At 46.0% G+C, this 21456-nt stretch overlaps 1 long non-coding RNA gene across 6 annotated transcripts; it reads right to left on the reverse strand.

The window, feature by feature from the left end:
- Nucleotides 1-12632: 12632 nt before the first annotated feature.
- Nucleotides 12633-14369, reverse strand: LOC127932409 (uncharacterized). 6 transcript variants are annotated; one of them, XR_008145157.1, is made up of 3 exons: nucleotides 14292-14369; nucleotides 13118-13181; nucleotides 12633-12925 (listed from the first exon to the last, which is right to left on the reverse strand). It is a non-coding gene; the product is annotated as an uncharacterized LOC127932409 (long non-coding RNA). The 6 variants fall into 6 exon arrangements; XR_008145158.1 differs by lacking the exon at nucleotides 13118-13181 and adding an exon at nucleotides 13591-13654; XR_008145159.1 differs by lacking the exon at nucleotides 13118-13181 and adding an exon at nucleotides 13815-13878.
- Between the last annotated feature and the right edge of the window lie 7087 nt (nucleotides 14370-21456).

A 21456-nucleotide genomic window follows, 5' to 3' on the forward strand; every position in this document is an offset into this window, starting at 1 on the left:
GTGTGTACTGCATTGTTAAGTGTGTGTTTGTGTGTGTACTGCATTGTTAAGTGTGTGTGTGTGTGTACTGTGTGTGTTATGTGTTAAGTGTGTGTGTGTGTGTACTGCATTGTTAAGTGTGTGTGTGTGTGTGTGTGTGTACTGTGTTGTTGTGTGTGTGTGTGTGTGTGTGTGTGTGCATTGTGTGTGTGTGTGTGTGTGTGTGTTGTTGTGTGTGTGTGTGTGTGTGTGTGTGTGTGTGTTTAAGTGTGTGTGTACTGCAATGTTATGTGTGTGTGTGTGTACTGCAATGTTAAGTGTGTTTGTGTGTGTGTGTGTGTACTGCATTGTTAAGTGTGTGTGTGTGCATTGTTAAGTGTGTGTGTACTGTTGTTAAGTGTGTGTGTGTGTGTGCATTGTTAAGTGTGTGCGTGTCAACCCCATGAGACAGGTCATCACAAGCTGACAGTCTGTGTGTTATGTGGCAAGGGCCACATTGTTAAGTGTGTGTTTATGTGTGTGTACTGCATTGTTAAGTGTGTGTGTGTGTGTGTTACACACCTGTCCACACTGTACACACACATCACACACTGTGTGTGTACCAGCCTGTCCAACATCTGTGTGGACACCTGCACTGTCTGTATGTGCATCTGTTAAGCCTGTCCAACATCTGTGTGTACCAGCCTGTTTCTGTATGTGGACACCAGCCTGTCAACATCTGTATGTGGACACCAGCCTGTCCAACATTGTATGTGTGTGCCTGTACTGCATCTGTTGTGGACACCTGCCTGTTCTGTATGTGGACACCATTGTTAACATCTGTGTGTGGACTGCATTGTTAACATCTGTGTGTGGACACCAGCCTGTCAACATCTGTTGTGGACACCAGCCTGTCTGTATGTGGTGTGTGTACTGTCAACATCTGTTAAATATGTGGACACCTGCTGTTTGTGTAACATCTGAACCATGAAAACTCCTCCTCTACCAAACTTTACAGTTGACACTATGCATTCGGGCTGGTAGTGTTCTGGCATCCGCAAACCCAGATTTGTCTGTCAGACTGTCAGTTGGTGAAGTGTGATTCATCACTACATTGTTACTGTGAGTCCAGTGGCGGTGAGTTTACAGCATTGGCGTTGCTGTGGCATTGCGCATTGATCTTAGGCTGTGTGTGTGTACTGCCATGGAAACCCATTTCATGAAGTACTGATGAACAGCTATTGTGCTGACGTTGTTGTTAGAGGGAGTTTGTCTATAGTGACTGTTGCAACCGAGGACAGATTATTTTTACAATGCTACGTGCTTCAGCACTCCGCGGTCCTGTTCTGTGAGCTTGTGTGGTCTACCACTTTGCGGTTGAGCCGTTGTTGCTCCTAGACATTTCCACTTCACAATAATAGCACTTACAGTTGACTGGGGCCGCTCCAGAAGGGTAGAAAATTATGAAGTGACTTTTGGAAAGATGGCATCCTAGAATGGGGCCACGTTGAAAATTACTGAGCTCTTCAGTAAGGCCATTCTACTGCCAATGTTTGGCTATGGAGATTGCATGGCTGTGTGCTCGATTTTCTACAGCAACGGGTGTGGCTGAAATAGCCGAATCCACTAATGTGAAGGGGTGTCATGGTGAAGCTAGGCGAAACAACCACATATTACACTCATAGTCAGTACTTTTCCTCATTAAAGAAGTTGTCAGTGTTAGTAGGAAAACAGAAGTTAAGGTAATCTTTATTTGTCATTTTTTGTGGGAAAGACTGAGATGTCTTATTTAAGATACTCTTTGAAGAGGTAGAGTTTCAGACGTTTTCGCGAAGATGGGCAGGGACTCTGCTCTCCTAGCATCAGGGGGAAGCTGGTTCTGCCATTAGGGTGCCAGGACAGAAAGAGCTTTGACTGGGCTGAGCGGGAGCTGATATCCGGTAGTGGTGGGTTGGCCAAGAGACTAGAAGTGGCAGAACAGAGTGCTCTGGTTGGGATGTAGGGTTTAAGCACAGCCTGAAGGTAGGGAGGGGCAGTTCCTCTTGCTGTTCTGTAGGTAAGCACCGTGGTCTAGTAGTAGATGGGTTGGGATGTAGGGTTTAAGCACAGCCTGAAGGTAGGGAGGGGCAGTTCCTCTTGCTGTTCTGTAGGTAAGCACCGTGGTCTAGTAGTAGATGGGTTGGGATGTAGGGTTTAAGCACAGCCTGAAGGTAGGGAGGGGCAGTTCCTCTTGCTGTTCTGTAGGTCAGCACCATGGTCTAGTAGTGGATGGGTTGGGATGTAGGGTTTAAGCACAGCCTGAAGGTAGGGAGGGGCAGTTCCTCTTGCTGTTCTGTAGGTCAGCACCATGGTCTAGTAGTGGATGGGTTGGGATGTAGGGTTTAAGCACAGCCTGAAGGTAGGGAGGGGCAGTTCCTCTTGCTGTTCTGTAGGTAAGCACCATTGTCTTGTAGTGGATGCGATCTTCAACTGGAAGCCAGTGGATTGTACTGGGTGACATGGGAGACCACATGCATGTACGTCTAGTGAGTCAGATCTGGAGAGCGTCTAGTGAGTCAGATCTGGAGAGTTTCTAGTGAGGCAGGTCTACAGAGTGTCTGGTGAGGCAGGTCGACAGAGTGTCTGGTGAGGCAGGTCTAGTGAGTCAGATCTGGAGAGTTTCTAGTGAGGCAGGTCTAGTGAGGCAGGTCTAGTGAGGCAGGTCTAGAGAGTGTCTGGTGAGGCAGGTCGACAGAGTGTCTGGTGAGGCAGGTCTAGTGATGCAGGTCTAGAGAGTGTATAGTGAGGCAGGTCTGGAGAGTGTCTGGTGAGGCAGGTCTAGTGATGCAGGTCTAGAGAGTGTCTGGTGAGGCAGGTCTAGACTCTAGAGAGTGTCTGGTGAGGCAGGTCTGGAGAGTATCTGGTGAGGCAGGTCTAGAGAGTATCTAGTGAGGCAGGTCTAGAGAGTATCTAGTGAGGCAGGTCTAGAGAGTATCTGGTGAGGCAGGTCTAGAGAGTATCTAGTGAGGCAGGTCTAGAGAGTATCTGGTGAGGCAGGTCTAGAGAGTATCTAGTGAGGCAGGTCTAGAGAGTATCTAGTGAGGCAGGTCTGGAGAGTATCTAGTGAGGCAGGTCTAGAGAGTCTAGTGAGGCAGGTCTAGACTCTAGAGAGTATCTGGTGAGGCAGGTCTGGAGAGTGTCTAGAGAGTGTCTGGTGAGGCAGGTCTAGACTCTAGAGAGTATCTAGTGAGGCAGGTCTAGACTCTAGAGAGTATCTAGTGAGGCAGGTCTGGAGAGTATCTAGTGAGGCAGGTCTAGAGAGTCTAGTGAGGCAGGTCTAGACTCTAGAGAGTATCTGGTGAGGCAGGTCTGGAGAGTGTCTAGAGAGTGTCTGGTGAGGGTCTGGTGAGGGTCTGGAGAGTGTAGAGGCAGGTCTGGTGAGACAGGTCTGGAGAGTGTGTAGAGAGTGTCTGGTGAGGCAGGTCTGGTGAGACAGGTCTGGAGAGTGTAGAGAGTGTCTGGTGAGACAGGTCTGGAGAGTGTGTAGAGAGTGTCTGGTGAGACAGGTCTGGAGAGTGTCTGGGAGACAGGTCTGGAGAGTGTGTAGAGAGTGTCTGGTGAGGCAGGTCTGGAGAGTGAGACAGGTCTGGAGAGTGTGTAGAGAGTGTCTGGTGAGGCAGGTCTGGTGAGACAGGTCTGGAGAGTGTGTAGAGAGTATCTGGTGAGGCAGGTCTGGAGAGTGTCTAGAGAGTGTCTGGTGAAGCAGGTCTGGAGAGTGTGTAGAGAGTGTCTGGTGAGACAGGTCTGGTGAGACAGGTCTGGAGAGTGTGTAGAGAGTGTCTGGTGAGGCAGGTCTGGTGAGACAGGTCTGGAGAGTGTGTAGAGAGTGTCTGGTGAGGCAGGTCTGGTGAGACAGGTCTGGAGAGTGTGTAGAGAGTGTCTGGTGAGGCAGGTCTGGTGAGACAGGTCTGGAGAGTGTGTAGAGAGTGTCTGGTGAGGCAGGTCTGGTGAGACAGGTCTGGAGAGTGTGTAGAGAGTGTCTGGTGAGACAGGTCTGGAGAGTGTGTAGAGAGTGTCTGGTGAGACAGGTCTGGAGAGTGTGTAGAGAGTGTCTGGTGAGACAGGTCTGGAGAGTGTGTAGAGAGTGTCTGGTGAGACAGGTCTGTACATGATCATGACATGCTGAGGTGTATTTGTATTTTGTGGAAGGGAAATCTGATAGGTGGAGCCACTCATTGAATCCCTTTGACATTCCTGCCCATCTGAAAGAATGTTGTTAGAGAGTTTAGTTTGGTGTTCAAATCAATCAATCAATCAATCAAATGTATTTATAAAGCCCTTCTTACATCAGCTGATGTCACAAAGTGCTTTACAGAAATGCAGCCTAAAACCCCAAACAGCAAGCAATGCAGGTGTAGAAGTACGGTGGCTAGGAAAAACTCGCTAGAAAGGTCAGAACCTAGGAAGAAACCTAGAGAGGAACCGGGATCTGAGGGGTGGCCAGTTTTCTTCTGGGTGTGTCGTGTTGAGATTATAACAGTACGTGGTCATTAAGGCCAGATTGTTCTTCAAAATGTTCAAGCGTTCACAGATGACCAGCAGGGTCAATAATAATCATATTGGTTGTAGAGGCTGCAACAGGTCAGCACCTCAGGAGTATATGTCAGTTGGCTTTTCATAACCAAGCATTCAGAGCAGGTGTGGTAGAGAGAGAGAGGGGGGGGACAGAGACAGAGGTCGAGACAGCAGGTGTGGTAGAGAGAGAGGGGGGCAGAGGGAGAGAGAAGGAGGGGGGAGACAGAGGGAGGGAGGTTATAAAAGCTCCATCTGAATCACTGCAAGAATGCCAGGATGTGGCCATCATTTTGTTTTTGACTGAACACACACAGCTATGTTTTACTATATTTGTTGGGTACTTTTTGGGACCAACAATTGATTACCATTCAGAATCCTATTTTCCTTTACCACTAACCCTAACCCTTCCACTAACCCTACCTCCTAAACCTAACCACTAACCCTACCTCCTAAACCTAACCACTAACCCTACCTCCTAAACCTAACCGCTAACCCTACCTCCTAAACCTAACCACTAACCCTAATTCCTAACCCTAATTGTAACTCCTTAAACCTGAACCTAATCGTAACTCCTAAACCTAATCGTAACTCCTAAACCTAAACCTAACCCTAACTCCTAAACCTAAACCAAATCGTAACTCCTAAACCAAATCGTAACTCCTAAACCTAAACCTAATCGTAACTCCTAAACCTAAATCAAATCGTAACTCCTAAACCTAAACCAAATCGTAACTCCTAAACCAAATAACTCCTAAACCTAAACCTTCCCTAAACCTAAACCTAATCATAACTCCTAAACCTAAACCTAATTGTAACTCCTAAACCTAATCCTCCTAAACCTAATCGTAACTCCTAAACCTAAACCTAAACCCGTAACTCCTAAACCAAATAATCGTAACTCCTAAACCTAAACCTAATCATAACTCCTAAACCTAAAGCTAATTGTAACTCCTAAACCAAATCGTAACTCCTAAACCTAAACCTAATCGTAACTCCTAAACCTAAATCAAATCGTAACTCCTAAACCTAAACCAAATCGTAACTCCTAAACCAAATCGTAACTCCTAAACCTAAACCTAACCGTAACTCCTAAACCTAAACCTAATCATAACTCCTAAACCTAAACCTAATTGTAACTCCTAAACCTAATCGTAACTCCTAAACCTAAACCTAATCGTAACTCCTAAACCTAAACCAAATCGTAACTCCTAAACCTAAACCAAATCGTAACTCCTAAACCCTAAACCTAAACCTAACCGTAACTCCTAAACCTAACCATAACTCCTATACCTGAACCTAATCGTAACTCCTAAACCTAATCGTAACTCCTAAACCTAATTGTAACTCCTAAACCTAAACCAAATCGTAACTCCTAAACCAAATCGTAACTCCTAAGCCTAAACCTAACCGTAACTCCTAAACCTAAACCTAATTGTAACTCCTAAACCTAATTGTAACTCCTAAACCTAAACCAAATCGTAACTCCTAAACCAAATCGTAACTCCTAAACCTCATCGTAACTCCTAAACCTAAACCTAATCATAACTCCTAAACCTAAACCTAATTGTAACTCCTAAACCTAAACCTAATCATAACTCCTAAACCTAATTGTAACTCCTAAACCTAAACCTAATTGTAACTCCTAAACCTAATTGTAACTCCTAAACCTAATTGTAACTCCTAAACCTAATTGTAACTCCTAAACCTAATCGTAACTCCTAAACCTAAACCTAATTGTAACTCCTAAACCTAAACCTAATTGTAACTCCTAAACCTAATCGTAACTCCTAAACCTAATTGTAACTCCTAAACCTAATTGTAACTCCTAAACCTAATTGTAACTCCTAAACCTAATTGTAACCCCTAACCTTATTTCTAACCCTAATTGGAACCCTAACCCTAAACCTAACCCCTGAGCCTAAAATAGCATTTTCTTCTCATGTGGATCTTCAAAATGTCCCCACTTGGCCACATTTTCCTTGTTTTACTATCCTGATGATGACTAGTACCCAAAAGGAGAGTTAAACAAAAACACACACAGAGGAAGGGCTGTACGGTGAACACACCGGGTCACATTTCATATAGAGAGACATTCCCCTGGGGTCACTTGGCAACCAGGCATACATCCCTGACCTCTCCTTCCACATCACACTGCATTGTGTCCTACGCTAGAGAATAGGATAATGTCATTTCATTATAACTGATTGATTGTTTAATTAGTTTGCCATTTGAGTGAAATTGGAATACCTGGTTTTGGATGCTGATATGGGCTTATATAAAGGAAGGAAGGGAGAGTGGAGGTCTCTATGATAAGATAGGGAGAACAGTGTGATCTTTACGTAAAGGAAGGAAGGGAGAGCTGATCTGTTGGCTGAGTCCCTCAATACAGCAGGTGTTGATCTACCAGAGCTGAGTTCCTCAATACAGCAGGTGTTGATCTACCAGAGCTGAGTCCCTCAATACAGCAGCTGTTGATCTACCAGAGCTGAGTCCCTCAATACAGCAGGTGTTGATCTACCAGAGCTGAGTTCCTCAATACAGCAGCTGTTGATCTACCAGCGCTGAGTCCCTCAAAACAGCAGGTGTTGATCTACCAGAGCTGAGTTCCTCAATACAGCAGGTGTTGATCTACCAGCGCTGAGTCCCTCAATACAGCAGCTGTTGATCTACCAGCGCTGAGTCCCTCAAAACAGCAGGTGTTGATCTACCAGAGCTGAGTTCCTCAATACAGCAGGTGTTGATCTACCAGCGCTGAGTCCCTCAATACAGCAGCTGTTGATCTACCAGCGCTGAGTCCCTCAAAACAGCAGGTGTTGATCTACCAGAGCTGAGTTCCTCAATACAGCAGGTGTTGATCTACCAGCGCTGAGTCCCTCAATACAGCAGCTGTTGATCTACCAGCGCTGAGTCCCTCAAAACAGCAGGTGTTGATCTACCAGAGCTGAGTCCCTCAATACAGCAGGTGTTGATCTACCAGAGCTGAGTTCCTCAATACAGCAGCTGTTGATCTACCAGCGCTGAGTCCCTCAAAACAGCAGGTGTTGATCTACCAGAGCTGAGTTCCTCAATACAGCAGGTGTTGATCTACCAGCGCTGAGTCCCTCAATACAGCAGCTGTTGATCTACCAGTGCTGAGTCCCTCAATACAGCAGCTGTTGATCTACCAGAGCTGAGTCCCTCAATACAGCAGGTGGGGTGTGTGTGTTTCGATACAAGTCATGAGTCATGAATGATGTATAAGAGGAAGTAGCAACCTAAATATACCTCTCTTGTAACGAACCTCGTCCTCCTCTTCTGAGGCGGAGAAGCGAGAAGGATCGGAGGACCAAAACGCAGCGTGGTAAGTGTCCATAATGTTTATTTTAAGACATGAACTGAACACTGCGAAATACAAAACAATAAACGTGAAATGAACAAAACAGTCCCATGTGGCGACAAACACCACCACCCAAAACTGAAACCCAGGCTACCTAAGTATGATTCTCAATCAGGGCCAATCTCTGGCCTTCGTATAGTTCCCTGTCTTAATATAGCTCTCTAGCCTTCATATAGTTAGTTCCCTGTCTTAATATACTTCTCTGGCCTTCGTATAGTTCCCTGTCTTAATATACTTCTCTGGCCTTTGTATAGTTCCCTGTCTTAATATAGCTCTCTGGCCTTCATATAGTTCCCTGTCTTCTTGATCTTAGCCATCCCGGATCCGGGATCGTGAATACACCCTCAGGCTCATTACCATAACGCAACGTTAACGATTTCTAAAAATCGCAAATGAAATGAAATAAATATGCCTGCTCTCAAGCTTAGCCTTTTCTTAACAACACTGTCATCTCAGATTTTCAAAATATGCTTTTGAACCATAGAAAATCAATCATTTGTGTAAGAGTATTGATAGCTAGCATACCATTTAGCGTAGCATTTAGCACGCAACATTTTCACAAAAACCAGAAAAGCAATCAAATAAAATAATTTACCTTTGAAGAACTTCGAATGTTTTCAATGAGGAGACTCAGTTACATAGCAGATGTCCAGTTTTTCCTGAAAGATTCTTTGTGTAGGACAAATCGCTCCGTTTTGTACATCACATTTGGCTACCGAAACGAACCGAAAATTCAGTCACCAAAACGTCGAACTTTTTTCCAAATTAACTCCATAATATTGACCGAAACATGGCAAACGTTGTTTGAATCAATCCTCAAGGTGTTTTTTCACATATCTCTTCATTGATATGCCGTTCGTGGAAGCACGTTTTAGTCTCAGAATCCCATGGAAAAATACCAGCAGCTGAGTTTTGCGCACCAATTTCCACGCAGGACACCGTGCGGACACTTAGCAAATGTAGTCTCTTATGGTAAATCTTCCAATGATATGCCTACAAATACGTCACAATGCTGCAGACACCTTGGGGAAACGATAGTAAAGGCAGGCTCATTCCTGTCGCATTCACAGCCATATAAGGAGATAATGAAAAACAGAGCCTCAGAAATCCTGCTCATTTCCTGGTTGCAGTTTCATCTTGGTTTTGCCTGAAGCTTCTGTTCTAGGGCACTCACAGTGAATATCTTTGCAGTTCTGGAAACGTCAGAGTGTTTTCTTTCCAAAGCTATCAATTCCATGCATAGTCGAGCATCTTTTTGTGACAAAATATTGCGCTTAAAAACGGGCACATCTTTTTATCCAATAATGACGCAGCGCCCCCCTAGGATGAACTGGTTAATATACCTCTCACCTTCATATAGTTCCCTGTCTTACTATACCTCTCTAGCCTTCATATAGTTCCCTGTCTTAATATGCCCCTCTAGCCTTCATATAGTTCCCTGTCTTAATATACCTCTCTAGCCTTCATATAGTTCCCTGTCTTAATATACCTCTCTAGCCTTCATATAGTTCCCTGTCTTAATATACCTCTCTCGCCTTCATATAGATCCCTGTCTTACTATACCTCTCTAGACTTCATATAGTTAGTTCCCTGTCTTACTATACCTCTCTAGCCTTCATATAGTTAGTTCCCTGTCTTAATATACCTCTCTAGACTTCATATAGTTAGTTCCCTGTCTTAATATACCTCTCTAGCCTTCATATAGTTCCCTGTCTTACTATACCTCTCTAGCCTTCATATAGTTCCCTGTCTTAATATGCCCCTCTAGCCTTCATATAGTTCCCTGTCTTACTCTGTACCCTGCCTCTCTAGCCTTCATATAGTTCCCTGTCTTACTCTGTACCCTGCCTCTCTAGCCTTCATATAGTTCCCTGTCTTACTCTGTATAGTTAGTTCCCTGTCTTACTATACCTGCCTCTCTAGCCTTCATATAGTTCCCTGTCTTACTCTGTACCCTGTCTTGGCCTTCATATAGTTCCCTGTCTTACTCTGTACCCTGCCTCTCATGCCTTCACATAGTTCCCTGTCTTATTATTCTGTCCTCTAGCCTTCATATAGTTCCTGTCTTACTCTGTTATAGTTCCCTGTCTTACTCTGTACCCTGCCTCTCATGCCTCTTTCCCTGTCTTATTCTGTATATACCCTCTTAGCCCTGCCTCATTCATAGTTCCCTGTCTTACTATACCCTGCTCTCTAGCCTTCATATAGTTCCCTGTCTTAATATGCCCTCTAGCCTTCAGCCTTCATAGTTCCCTGTCTTACTCTGTACCCTGCCTCTCTAGCCTTCATATAGTTCCCTGTCTTACTCTGTCTTAGCCTTCTATAGTTCCCTGTCTTACTCTGTACCCTGCCTCTCTAGCCTTCATATAGTTCCCTGTCTTACTCTGTACCCTGCCTCTCTAGCCTTCATATAGTTCCCTGTCTTACTCTGTACCCTGCCTCTCTAGCCTTCATATAGTTCCCTGTCTTACTCTGTACCCTGCCTCTCTGGCCTTCATATAGTTCCCTGTCTTACTCTGTACCCTGCCTCTCATGCCTTCACATAGTTCCCTGTCTTATTCTGTACCTCTCTAGCCTTCATATAGTTCCCTGTCTTACTCTGTACCCTGCCTCTCTGGCCTTCATATAGTTCCCTGTCTTACTCTGTACCCTGCCTGCCTCACATAGCCTTCTTATTCTGTATAGTTCCCTGTCTTACTCTGTACCCTGCCTCTCTAGCCTTCATATAGTTCCCTGTCTTACTCTGTACCCTGCCTCTCTAGCCTTCATATAGTTCCCTGTCTTACTCTGTACCCTGCCTCTCTAGCCTTCATATAGTTCCCTGTCTTACTCTGTACCCTGCCTCTCTAGCCTTCATATAGTTCCCTGTCTTACTCTGTACCCTGCCTCTCTAGCCTTCATATAGTTCCCTGTCTTACTCTGTACCCTGCCTCTCTAGCCTTCATATAGTTCCCTGTCTTACTCTGTACCCTGCCTCTCTAGCCTTCATATAGTTCCCTGTCTTACTCTGTACCCTGCCTCTCTGGCCTTCTTACTCTGTACCTCTCTAGCCTTCATATAGTTCCCTGTCTTAATATACCTCTCTAGCCTTCATATAGTTCCCTGTCTTACTCTGTACCCTGCCTCTCTAGCCTTCATATAGTTCCCTGTCTTACTCTGTACCCTGCCTCTCTGGCCTTCAGTTCCTTCTTACACCCTGCCTCTCTGGCCTTCATATAGTTAGTTCCCTGTCTTATTCTGTACCCTGCCTCTCTGGCCTTCATATAGTTAGTTCCCTGTCTTATTCTGTACCTCTCTGGCCTTCATATAGTTCCCTGTCTTACTCTGTACCCTGCCTCTCTAGCTTTCATATAGTTCCCTGTCTTACTCTGTACCCTGCCTCTCTAGCCTTCATATAGTTCCCTGTCTTACTCTGTACCCTGCCTCTCTGGCCTTCTTACTCTGTACCTCTCTAGCCTTCATATAGTTCCCTGTCTTAATATACCTCTCTAGCCTTCATATAGTTCCCTGTCTTACTCTGTACCCTGCCTCTCTAGCCTTCATATAGTTCCCTGTCTTACTCTGTACCCTGCCTCTCTGGCCTTCATATAGTTCCCTGTCTTACTCTGTACCCTGCCTCTCTGGCCTTCATATAGTTAGTTCCCTGTCTTATTCTGTACCCTGCCTCTCTGGCCTTCATATAGTTAGTTCCCTGTCTTATTCTGTACCTCTCTGGCCTTCATATAGTTCCCTGTCTTACTCTGTACCCTGCCTCTCTGGCCTTCACATAGTTCCCTGTCTTACTCTGTACCCTGCCTCTCATGCCTTCACATAGTTCCCTGTCTTATTCTGTACCTCTCTAGCCTTCATATAGTTCCCTGTCTTACTCTGTACCTGCCTCTCTCATGTTCTCAGTGGCCGTGAGGTGAGGACAACCTGTTTTTGTTGGGTGGTGTTTGGACTAACTGAGCACGGAAAACAACAGGTGGTGAGGTGTTGAGCAAGAAGTCTGATCAACCGTGGTTACAAACACTTTGTGTGTTTCTCTTAAAACATCCTTTCGTGTTTATTTCATTTACTGATCATTTGGTTTTGAGCTTAATACAAAATGCCTGCCAGTAACAAGAGGAAAGGTTGATACAAGTTCACAGCTTTGTATCCATGGTGATGAAGACTATTGTGTCTTTGCTGTCCATATAACTAAGTCATTCAGGCTTAGCCGTTGTGTTTGGGGGTGTGTGTGTGTTCATAGTGTGTGTGTGTGTGTGCATATACTATGTGTATCTCTGTGTATGTGTGTGTATCTTATTTTAAATGCTGACTGCATGACCTCTGTAGGGGTAAACATTTCAGCGGGAGAGAGACAGGCTGTTCCTCTCCCCCTGTGGCGTCCCAAATCAAAATGATGACTTGTTTTCGGAAGAGACCAGACTTCTCGTACATCAACCGCCAACGCTGTAAATAACAGACTCACTCACTCACGCTCAGGGCTCGTGTTTTTGGATTCGGTCAAGGAAGGATTTCTTGAGAATGTTTTTGTGTATATGTGTGTACACTGTGTGTGTATATGTGTATCTATATATATGTGTGTATGAGAGAGAGGGGGGGGTGATCAGAGCGTGTCCACTGACCCACTGACCTTGGCCATGGGAGGGTGGGGGGCATCCAGCATGTAAAGGTGTACTGCCCCCTAGTGGAGGAAATGCTCTTAGGACGTTCCCTCATGTACCTCTCTCTCTCTGCCTCTCTGTCCCTCATCCAGACCCCAGACACCCCAGGTCCCAGAGGCGGCTCGCTGGCAGAGAAAGAAATCATCTCTGTGGCTCTACTGTGGTCTGGACAGAGCTGCTCCTCTGCTACACATTGGCCTGGAAGTGGAGGAGGAGGAAGCCTTGCTGGTTCCCAAGAGAAAGTGACCCTCATGGCCTAAAAATCGAAATAACCGGTGGCCATGTTAGCCTTCACTGCAGCTGGCACGGAACACAACAATGAACCAATCCATCACGGGGTAGAGGTCTGCTGGTACAGCTCAGGGACCAACGTATCCTACTATCCTACCTTATATCATGGCCTATGGTAAACTATCCTACCTTATATCCTGGCCTATGGTAAACTATCCTACCTTATATCCTGGCCTATGGTAAACTATCCTACCTTATATCCTGGCCTATGGTAAACTATCCTACCTTATATCCTGGCCTATGGTAAACTATCCTACCTTATATCCTGGCCTATGGTAAACTATCCTACCTTATATCCTGGCCTATGGTAAACTATCCTACCTTATATCCTGGCCTATGGTAAACTATCCTACCTTATATCTTAGCCTATGGTAAACTATCCTACCTTATATCTTAGCCTATGGTAAACTATCCTACCTTATATCATGGCCTATGGTAAACTATCCTACCTTATATCCTGGCCTATGGTAAACTATCCTACCTTATATCCTAGCCTATGGTAAACTATCCTACCTTATATCTTAGCCTATGCTATCCTACCTTATATCATGGCCTATAAACTATCTATCCTGGCCTATCTTGGTAAACCTTACCTATATCTTAGCCTATGGTAAACTATCCTACCTTATATCTTAGCCTATCCTACCTTATATCATGGCCTATGGTAAACTATCCTACCTTATATCCTTATATCCTACCTTATATCCTGGCCTATGGTAAACTATCCTACCTTATATCCTGGCCTATGGTAAACTATCCTACCTTATATCCTGGCCTATGGTAAACTATCCTACCTTATATCCTGGCCTATGGTAAACTATCCTACCTTATATCTTAGCCTATGGTAAACTATCCTACCTTATATCTTAGCCTATGGTAAACTATCCTACCTTATATCATGGCCTATGGTAAACTATCCTACCTTATATCCTGGCCTATGGTAAACTATCCTACCTTATATCCTGGCCTATGGTAAACTATCCTACCTTATATCCTGGCCTATGGTAAACTATCCTACCTTATATCCTGGCCTATGGTAAACTATCCTACCTTATATCTTAGCCTATGGTAAACTATCCTACCTTATATCCTAGCCTATGGTAAACTATCCTACCTTATATCCTAGCCTATGGTAAACTATCCTACCTTATATCCTAGCCTATGGTAAACTATCCTACCTTATATATCTATCCTACCTTATATCCTGGCCTATGGTAAACTATCCTACCTTATATCCTGGCCTATGGTAAACTATCCTATCTTATATGGTAAACTATCCTACCTTATATCCTGGCCTATGGTAAACTATCCTACCTGGTAAACTACCTCCTGGCCTATGTATCTTTATATCCTGGCCTATGGTAAACTATCCTATCCTACCTATATATCTTATATCCTGGCCTATGGTAAACTATCCTATCCTGGCCTACCTTATATCCTGGCCTATGGTAAAACTATCCTACCTTATATCCTGGCCTATGGTAAACTATCCTACCTTATATCCTGGCCTATGGTAAACTATCCTACCTTATATCCTGGCCTATGGTAAACTATCCTACCTTATATCCTAGCCTATGGTAAACTATCCTACCTTATATCCTGGCCTATGGTAAACTATCCTACCTTATATCCTAGCCTATGGTAAACTATCCTACCTTATATCCTCGCCTATGGTAAACTATCCTACCTTATATCCTGGCCTATGGTAAACTATCCTACCTTATATCCTAGCCTATGGTAAACTATCCTACCTTATATCCTAGCCTATGGTAAACTATCCTACCTTATATCCTAGCCTATGGTAAACTATCCTACCTTATATCCTGGCCTATGGTAAACTATCCTACCTTATATCCTGGCCTATGGTAAACTATCCTAACTTATTATATATCCTACCTTATATCCTGGCCTATGGTAAACTATCCTACCTTATATCCTGGCCTATGGTAAACTATCCTACCTTATATCCTGCTTTATATCCTGGCCTATGGTAAACTATCCTACCTTATATCCTGGCCTATGGTAAACTATCCTACCTTATATCTTAGCCTATGGTAAACTATCCTACCTTATATCCTGGCCTATGGTAAACTATCCTAACTTATTATATATCCTACCTTATATCCTGGCCTATGGTAAACTATCCTACCTTATATCCTGGCCTATGGTAAACTATCCTAACTTATTATATATCCTACCTTATATCCTGGCCTATGGTAAACTATCCTACCTTATATCCTAGCCTATGGTAAACTATCCTACCTTATATCTTAGCCTATGGTAAACTATCCTACCTTATATCTTAGCCTATGGTAAACTATCCTACCTTATATCCTAGCCTATGGTAAACTATCCTACCTTATATCCTAGCCTATGGTAAACTATCCTACCTTATATCCTAGCCTATGGTAAACTATCCTACCTTACATACTAACCTATCCTTCCCTTCCCTACACTACACTATCCTCTCTTATCCTACGTTGCTAAACCATTCCTCCACCTTACTTCAGCCATCCCCTGTTGAGCCTGGTGGAGGATTGATGACACAGTCCATATTGAAAACAAACTGCAGACATGCTGCTTCTAAAGGTCGTCACTCAGCTCAGCAACCCTGACCCCTGACCTCTGACCCTTAACACACACACACAGACGCAGCGCTGTTTGTTGATGTGTACCTACCCACACGGGTCACTTCCTACAGGCATCCTCCTTGCCAGGCTAGACTCAACACAGACCGTCACACACACACACGCACGCGCACGCACACACACACGCACACAGACATGCACGCACACACACAGACATGCGCACACACACACACTCACCGTCTAAGTATGCAAATGAGAGATGACAAGGTGTTGTGAGGTGTGGGTTTGGAAGTGGATGGAAAGAAACTTAGTCCAGTGTCATGAATCTAGACGAGACAAACACTGGGTTTTTCTCTCCAATTTCGACAAAGGACAAGAAAGAGTTTTGGAAATGCTTTGAGCCAGAATCTTTGAATGTTACTCACCATAACCAATTTAACTTTGTCAACTATTTCAAACGTTTTTAACCCCCTAACCACAATCTAACAAGTGTTTAGCAACTACTGTATTTAGATAGAACACAGGCAGAGCGACCACTGTTTAGATTCAGTGTTATCAATCTCCACTGGCTGACTATCTAACTGTGGAGGAGGAGGAGGAGGAGGGGGGGGGTTATGATGACGAAGGTTATTTTCCTAGGAAGTTGGCAATGTGTGAATTGTGTGTGTGTGTATGAGGGTGTGAGAGAGTGTGTGAGAGAGAGGGAGTGAGACAGCTTGTGTTGAGCCTTGTAAGGAACAAGAAGGGGGTCATGGAGGCAGGGGAGTAGAAGGGCTGCAACATTTATTTTCTAAGCAGCTGTCAGTGTCAGCCCTGGCCATCGTCTCCCCAGGGGGCCGTCCTGTCAACCTGTCCCCAGTGACGGCTTCCCTCTCTGGCCGCGGCTGACCCGGAGGCCCCCTGCCTCCACCCGGCTCATGGAGCTTCCCTCACAAAGCTGATAATTACTGATCTGACAAGAGAACTTTCGTAATCTGCCCTCCGAGCCCCTCAGATCTCCCCTATAGACCAACCTGGATCACCACTACACACACACACACACACACACACACACACACACACACACACACACACACACACACACACACACACACACACACACACACACACACACACACACACACACACACACACAGATAGATAGATAGATAGATAGATAGATAGATAGATAGATAGATAGATAGATAGATAGATAGATAGATAGATAGATAGATAGATAGATAGATACACACACATAGGTAGATAGATACACACACATAGATACACACACACACACACACATAGATACACACACTTCGATGGACAAACAAAATGAGGATTTTTATAGACACACTCACATGTAAAGACACACACCCTGCCTTGCCCTCTACTCCTCCCGGTGAGTCAAGAATGAAAACATGTGAGGAAGTGTGTGTGTGTGTGTGTAATGAGAGTGTAACCATGTAAGTGCAAGGCCCCCTGTCTGCCACCTCTCCCCCTTTCCCTCCCCTCCCCTCTACTCCTATCTCCCCTCTCCCCCCATCTCCCATCTCTCCTCTCCTCCCCCATCTCCCCTCTCCTCCCCATCTCCCCTTTCCTCCCCATCTCCCCTATTCTCCCATGCCCTCCCAATCTCCCCTCTCCTCCCCCATCTCCCCTCTCCTCCCCCATCTCCCCTATTATCCCATCTCCTCCCAATCTCCACTCTCCTCCCCATCTCCTCTCCTCCCCATCTCCCCTTTCCTCCCCATCTCCCCTATTCTCTCATACCCTCCCAATCTCCCCTCTCCTCCCCCATCTCCCCTCATCTCCCCTCTCCTCCCCCATCTCCCCTCTCCTCCCCCATCTCCCCTCTCATCTCCCCTTTCCTCCCCATCTCCCCTATTCTCCCATACCCTCCCAATCTCCCCTCTCCTCCCCCATCTCCCCTCTCCTCCCCCATCTCCCCTCTCCTCCCAATCTCCCCTCTCCTCCCCCATCTCCCCTCATCTCCCCTCTCCTCCATCTCCCCTCATCTCCCCCATCTCCCCTCTCCTCCCCCATCTCCCCTCTCCTCCCCCATCTCCCATCTCCTCCCAATCTCCACTCTCCTCCCCATCTCCCCTCTCCTCCCCCATCTCCCTCTCCTCCCCCATCTCCCATTTTCCTCCCCATCTCCACTCTCCTCCCAATCTCCCCTCTCCTCCCCCATCTCCCTCATCTCCCCTCATCTCCCCTCTCCTCACCCATCTCCCCTCTCCTCCCCCATCTCCCATCTCCTCCCAATCTCCACTCTCCTCCCAATCTCCCCTCTCCTCCCCCATATCCCCTCTGACCAGGGAGGTTGTCCTGGCATGAGGGTGCTGATCGAGAACAAACAGCATGCCCAGAAACAATGCAATCACCATGGAAACATGGGAAGTAGAACTGTATTAGCAGACAGTGTATGTATAACATGTACAGTATGTATAACACTGTTTGATTTTTAACAGGAGAGAAATTTGAGCTCAGAAATTCTTGGACATCTGTCCTAGAGACAGAGAGAGGACACACACACACGCACACACAATCACACACACACACACACACACACACACACACACACACACACACACACACACACACACACACACACACACACACACACACACACACACACACACACACACACACACACACACACACACACACACAAACACACGCACAAGACGTCCATCAGTTTGACAAATTGACTCAATAGCCTTCGTCTCCTCTCGGCATTCGCTTCTTGCCCTTTGAAATACAACACTGTTGATGGTTCAGTGGCAGCTTTCTTCAGGGGCTGAAAAAGACAGAGAGAGATAGAGAGGCCCCATATCAGACGAATGACAGAGTGTAAGAGGAAGTTGGAGATGAGTGTGAAGAGGTGTGTGTGTGTACATGTCTTTTTGTGCGTGAGTGTGTGTGTGTGTGTGTGTGTGTGTGTGTGTGTGTGTGTGTGTGTGTGTGTGTGTGTGTGTGTGTGTGTGTGTGTGTGTGTGTGTGTGTGTGTGTGTGTGTGTGTGTGTGTGTGTGTGTGTGTGTGTGTATATGTGTGTGTGTGTGTGTGTGTGTGTGTGTGTGTGTGTGTGTGTGTGTGTGTGTGTGTGTGTGTGTGTGTATGTGTGTGTGTGTGTGTGTGTGTGTGTGTGTGTGTGTGTGTGTGTGTGTGTGTGTGTGTGTGTGTGTGTGTGTGTGTGTGTGTGTGTGTGTGTGTGTGTGTGTGTGTACTCGTGTGAAGCGGTAAGTGTGTGGCAAAGAAGTCACCACTGATGCAGAAACATGCTTGTCTTTTCTTCAGAAGCCAAATAAGTGGAGCTACACAGAGGAGAGAGAGGGGGGAGAAAGAGGAAGAGTAAAGGAGAGAGAGGGGGGAGAAAGAGAGTAAGAGTAAAGGAGAGAGAGGAGGAGAAAGAGAGGACGAGTAAAGGAGAGAGAGGGGGGAGAAAGAGAGGAAGAGTAAAGGAGAGAGAGGGGGGAGAAAGAGAGGAAGAGTAAAGGAGAGAGAGGGGGGAGAAAGAGAGGAAGAGTAAAGGAGAGAGAGGGGGGAGAAAGAGAGGAAGAGTAAAGGAGAGAGAGGGGGGAGAAAGAGAGGAAGAGTAAAGGAGAGAGAGAGGGGGAGAAAGAGGAAGAGTAAAGGAGAGAGAGGGGAAGAGTAAAGGAGAGAGAGGGGGAGAAAGAGAGGAAGAGTAAAGGAGAGAGAGGAGGGAGAAAGAGAGGAAGAGTAAAGGAGAAAGAGGGGGAGAAAGAGAGGAAGAGTAAAGGAGAGAGAGGAGGGAGAAAGAGAGGAAGAGTAAAGGAGAGAGAGGGGAGAAAGAGAGGAAGAGTAAAGGAGAGAGAGGAGGGAGAAAGAGAGGAAGAGTAAAGGAGAGAGAGGGGGAGAAAGAGAGGAAGAGTAAAGGAGAGAGAGGGGGAGAAAGAGAGGAAGAGTAAAGGAGAGAGAGTAAAGGAGAGAGAGGAGGGAGAAAGAGAGGAAGAGTAAAGGAGAGAGAGGAGGGAGAAAGAGGAAGAGTAAAGGAGAGAGAGGAGGGAGAAAGAGGAAGAGTAAAGGAGAGGGGGAGAAAGAGAGGAAGAGTAAAGGAGAGAGAGGGGGAGAAAGAGAGGAAGAGTAAAGGAGAGAGGGGGGGAGAAAGAGAGGAAGAGTAAAGGAGAGAGAGGAGGGAGAAAGAGGAAGAGTAAAGGAGAGAGAGGGGGAGAAAGAGAGGAAGAGTAAAGGAGAGGGGGGAGAAAGAGAGGAAGAGTAAAGGAGAGAGAGGGGGAGAAAGAGAGGAAGAGTAAAGGAGAAGGGGGAGAAAGAGAGGAAGAGTAAAGGAGAGAGAGGGGGAGAAAGAGAGGAAGAGTAAAGGAGAGAGAGGGAGAGAAAGAGAGGGAGAGTAAAGGAGAGAGAGGGGGAGAAAGAGGGGAAGAGTAAAGGAGAGAGAGGGGGAGAAAGAGAGGAAGAGTAAAGGAGAGAGAGGGGGAGAAAGAGAGGGATAGTAAGGGAGAGAGAGGGGGGAGAAAGAGAGGAAGAGTAAAGGAGAGAGAGGGGGGAGAAAGAGAGGAAGAGTAAAGGAGAGAGACGGGGGAGAAAGAGAGGAAGAGTAAAGGAGAGAGAGGGGGGAGAAAGAGAGGAAGAGTAAAGGAGAGGGGGGAGAAAGAGAGGAAGAGTAAAGGAGAGAGAGGAGGGAGAAAGAGAGGGAGAGTAAAGGAGCGAGAGGGGGGAGAAAGAGAGGAAGAGTAAAGGAGAGAGAGGGGGAAGAAAGAGAGGGAGAGTAAAGGAGAGAGAGGAGGGAGAAAGAGAGGAAGAGTGAAGGAGAGTGAGGGGGGAGAAAGAGAGGAAGAGTAAATGAGAGAGAGGGGGAGAAAGAGATGAAGAGTAAATGAGAGAGAGGGGGAGAAAGAGAGGAAGAGTAAATGAGAGAGAGGGGGAGAAAGAGAGGAAGAGTGAAGGAGAGAGAGGGGGGAGAAAGAGAGGAAGAGTAAATGAGAGAGAGGGGGAGAAAGAGATGAAGAGTAAAGGAGAGAGGGGGAGAAAGAGAGGAAGAGTAAAGGAGAGAGAGGGGGAGAAAGAGAGGAAGAGTGAAGGAGAGAGAGGGGGAGAAAGAGAGGAAGAGTAAATGAGAGAGAGGGGGAGAAAGAGAGGAAGAGTAAAGGAGAGAGAGAAAGAGAAAGAGAGGAAGAGTAAAGGAGAGAGGGGAAAGAGAAAGAGAAAGGAGAGAGGGGGAAGAGGAAGAGTAAATAAGGGGGGGGAGAAAGAGAGGAAGAGTAAAGGAGAGAGGGGGGAGAGAGGAAGAGTAAATAAGAGAGAGGGGGGAGAAAGAGAGGAAGAGTAAAGGAGAGAGGGGGGGGAAGAGAGGAAGAGTAAATGAGAGAGAGGGGGGAGAAAGAGAGGAAGAGTAAAGGAGAGAGGGGGGGAAGAGAAGGAAATGAAGTAAAAAGAGAGAAGAGAAAGGGGAGAGGGGAGAAAGAGAGGAAGAGTAAAGGAGAGAGGGGGAGAGAAAGAGTAAATAAGAGAGAGGGGGGAGAAAGAGAGTAAGAGTAAAGGAGAGAGAGGGGGGAGAAAGAGAGGAAGAGTAAAGGAGAGAGAGGGGGAGAAAGAGAGGAAGAGTAAAGGAGAGAGAGGGGGGAGAAAGAGAGGAAGAGTAAATGAGAGAGAGGGGGAGAAAGAGATGAAGAGTAAAGGAGAGAGGGGGGGAGAAAGAGAGGAAGAGTAAAGGAGAGAGAGGGGGAGAAAGAGAGGAAGAGTAAAGGAGAGAGAGGGGGGAGAAAGAGAGGAAGAGTAAAGGAGAGAGGGGGAGAGAGGAAGAGTAAATAAGAGAGAGGGGGGAGAAAGAGAGGAAGAGTAAAGGAGAGAGGGGGGGAAGAGAGGAAGAGTAAATGAGAGAGAGGGGGGAGAAAGAGAGGAAGAGTAAAGGAGAGGGGGGGAGAAAGAAAGGAAGAGTAAAGGAGAGAGAGGGGGAGAAAGAGAGGAAGAGTAAAGGAGAGAGGGGGGAGAGAGGAAGAGTAAAGGAGAGAGGGGAGAAAGAGAGGAAGAGTAAAGGAGAGAGAGGGGGGAGAAAGAGAGGAAGAGTAAAGGAGAGAGGGG

This window comes from Oncorhynchus keta, chromosome 10 (assembly GCF_023373465.1).
Source record: "Oncorhynchus keta strain PuntledgeMale-10-30-2019 chromosome 10, Oket_V2, whole genome shotgun sequence".
Classification (NCBI taxonomy): Eukaryota; Metazoa; Chordata; class Actinopteri; order Salmoniformes; family Salmonidae; genus Oncorhynchus; species Oncorhynchus keta.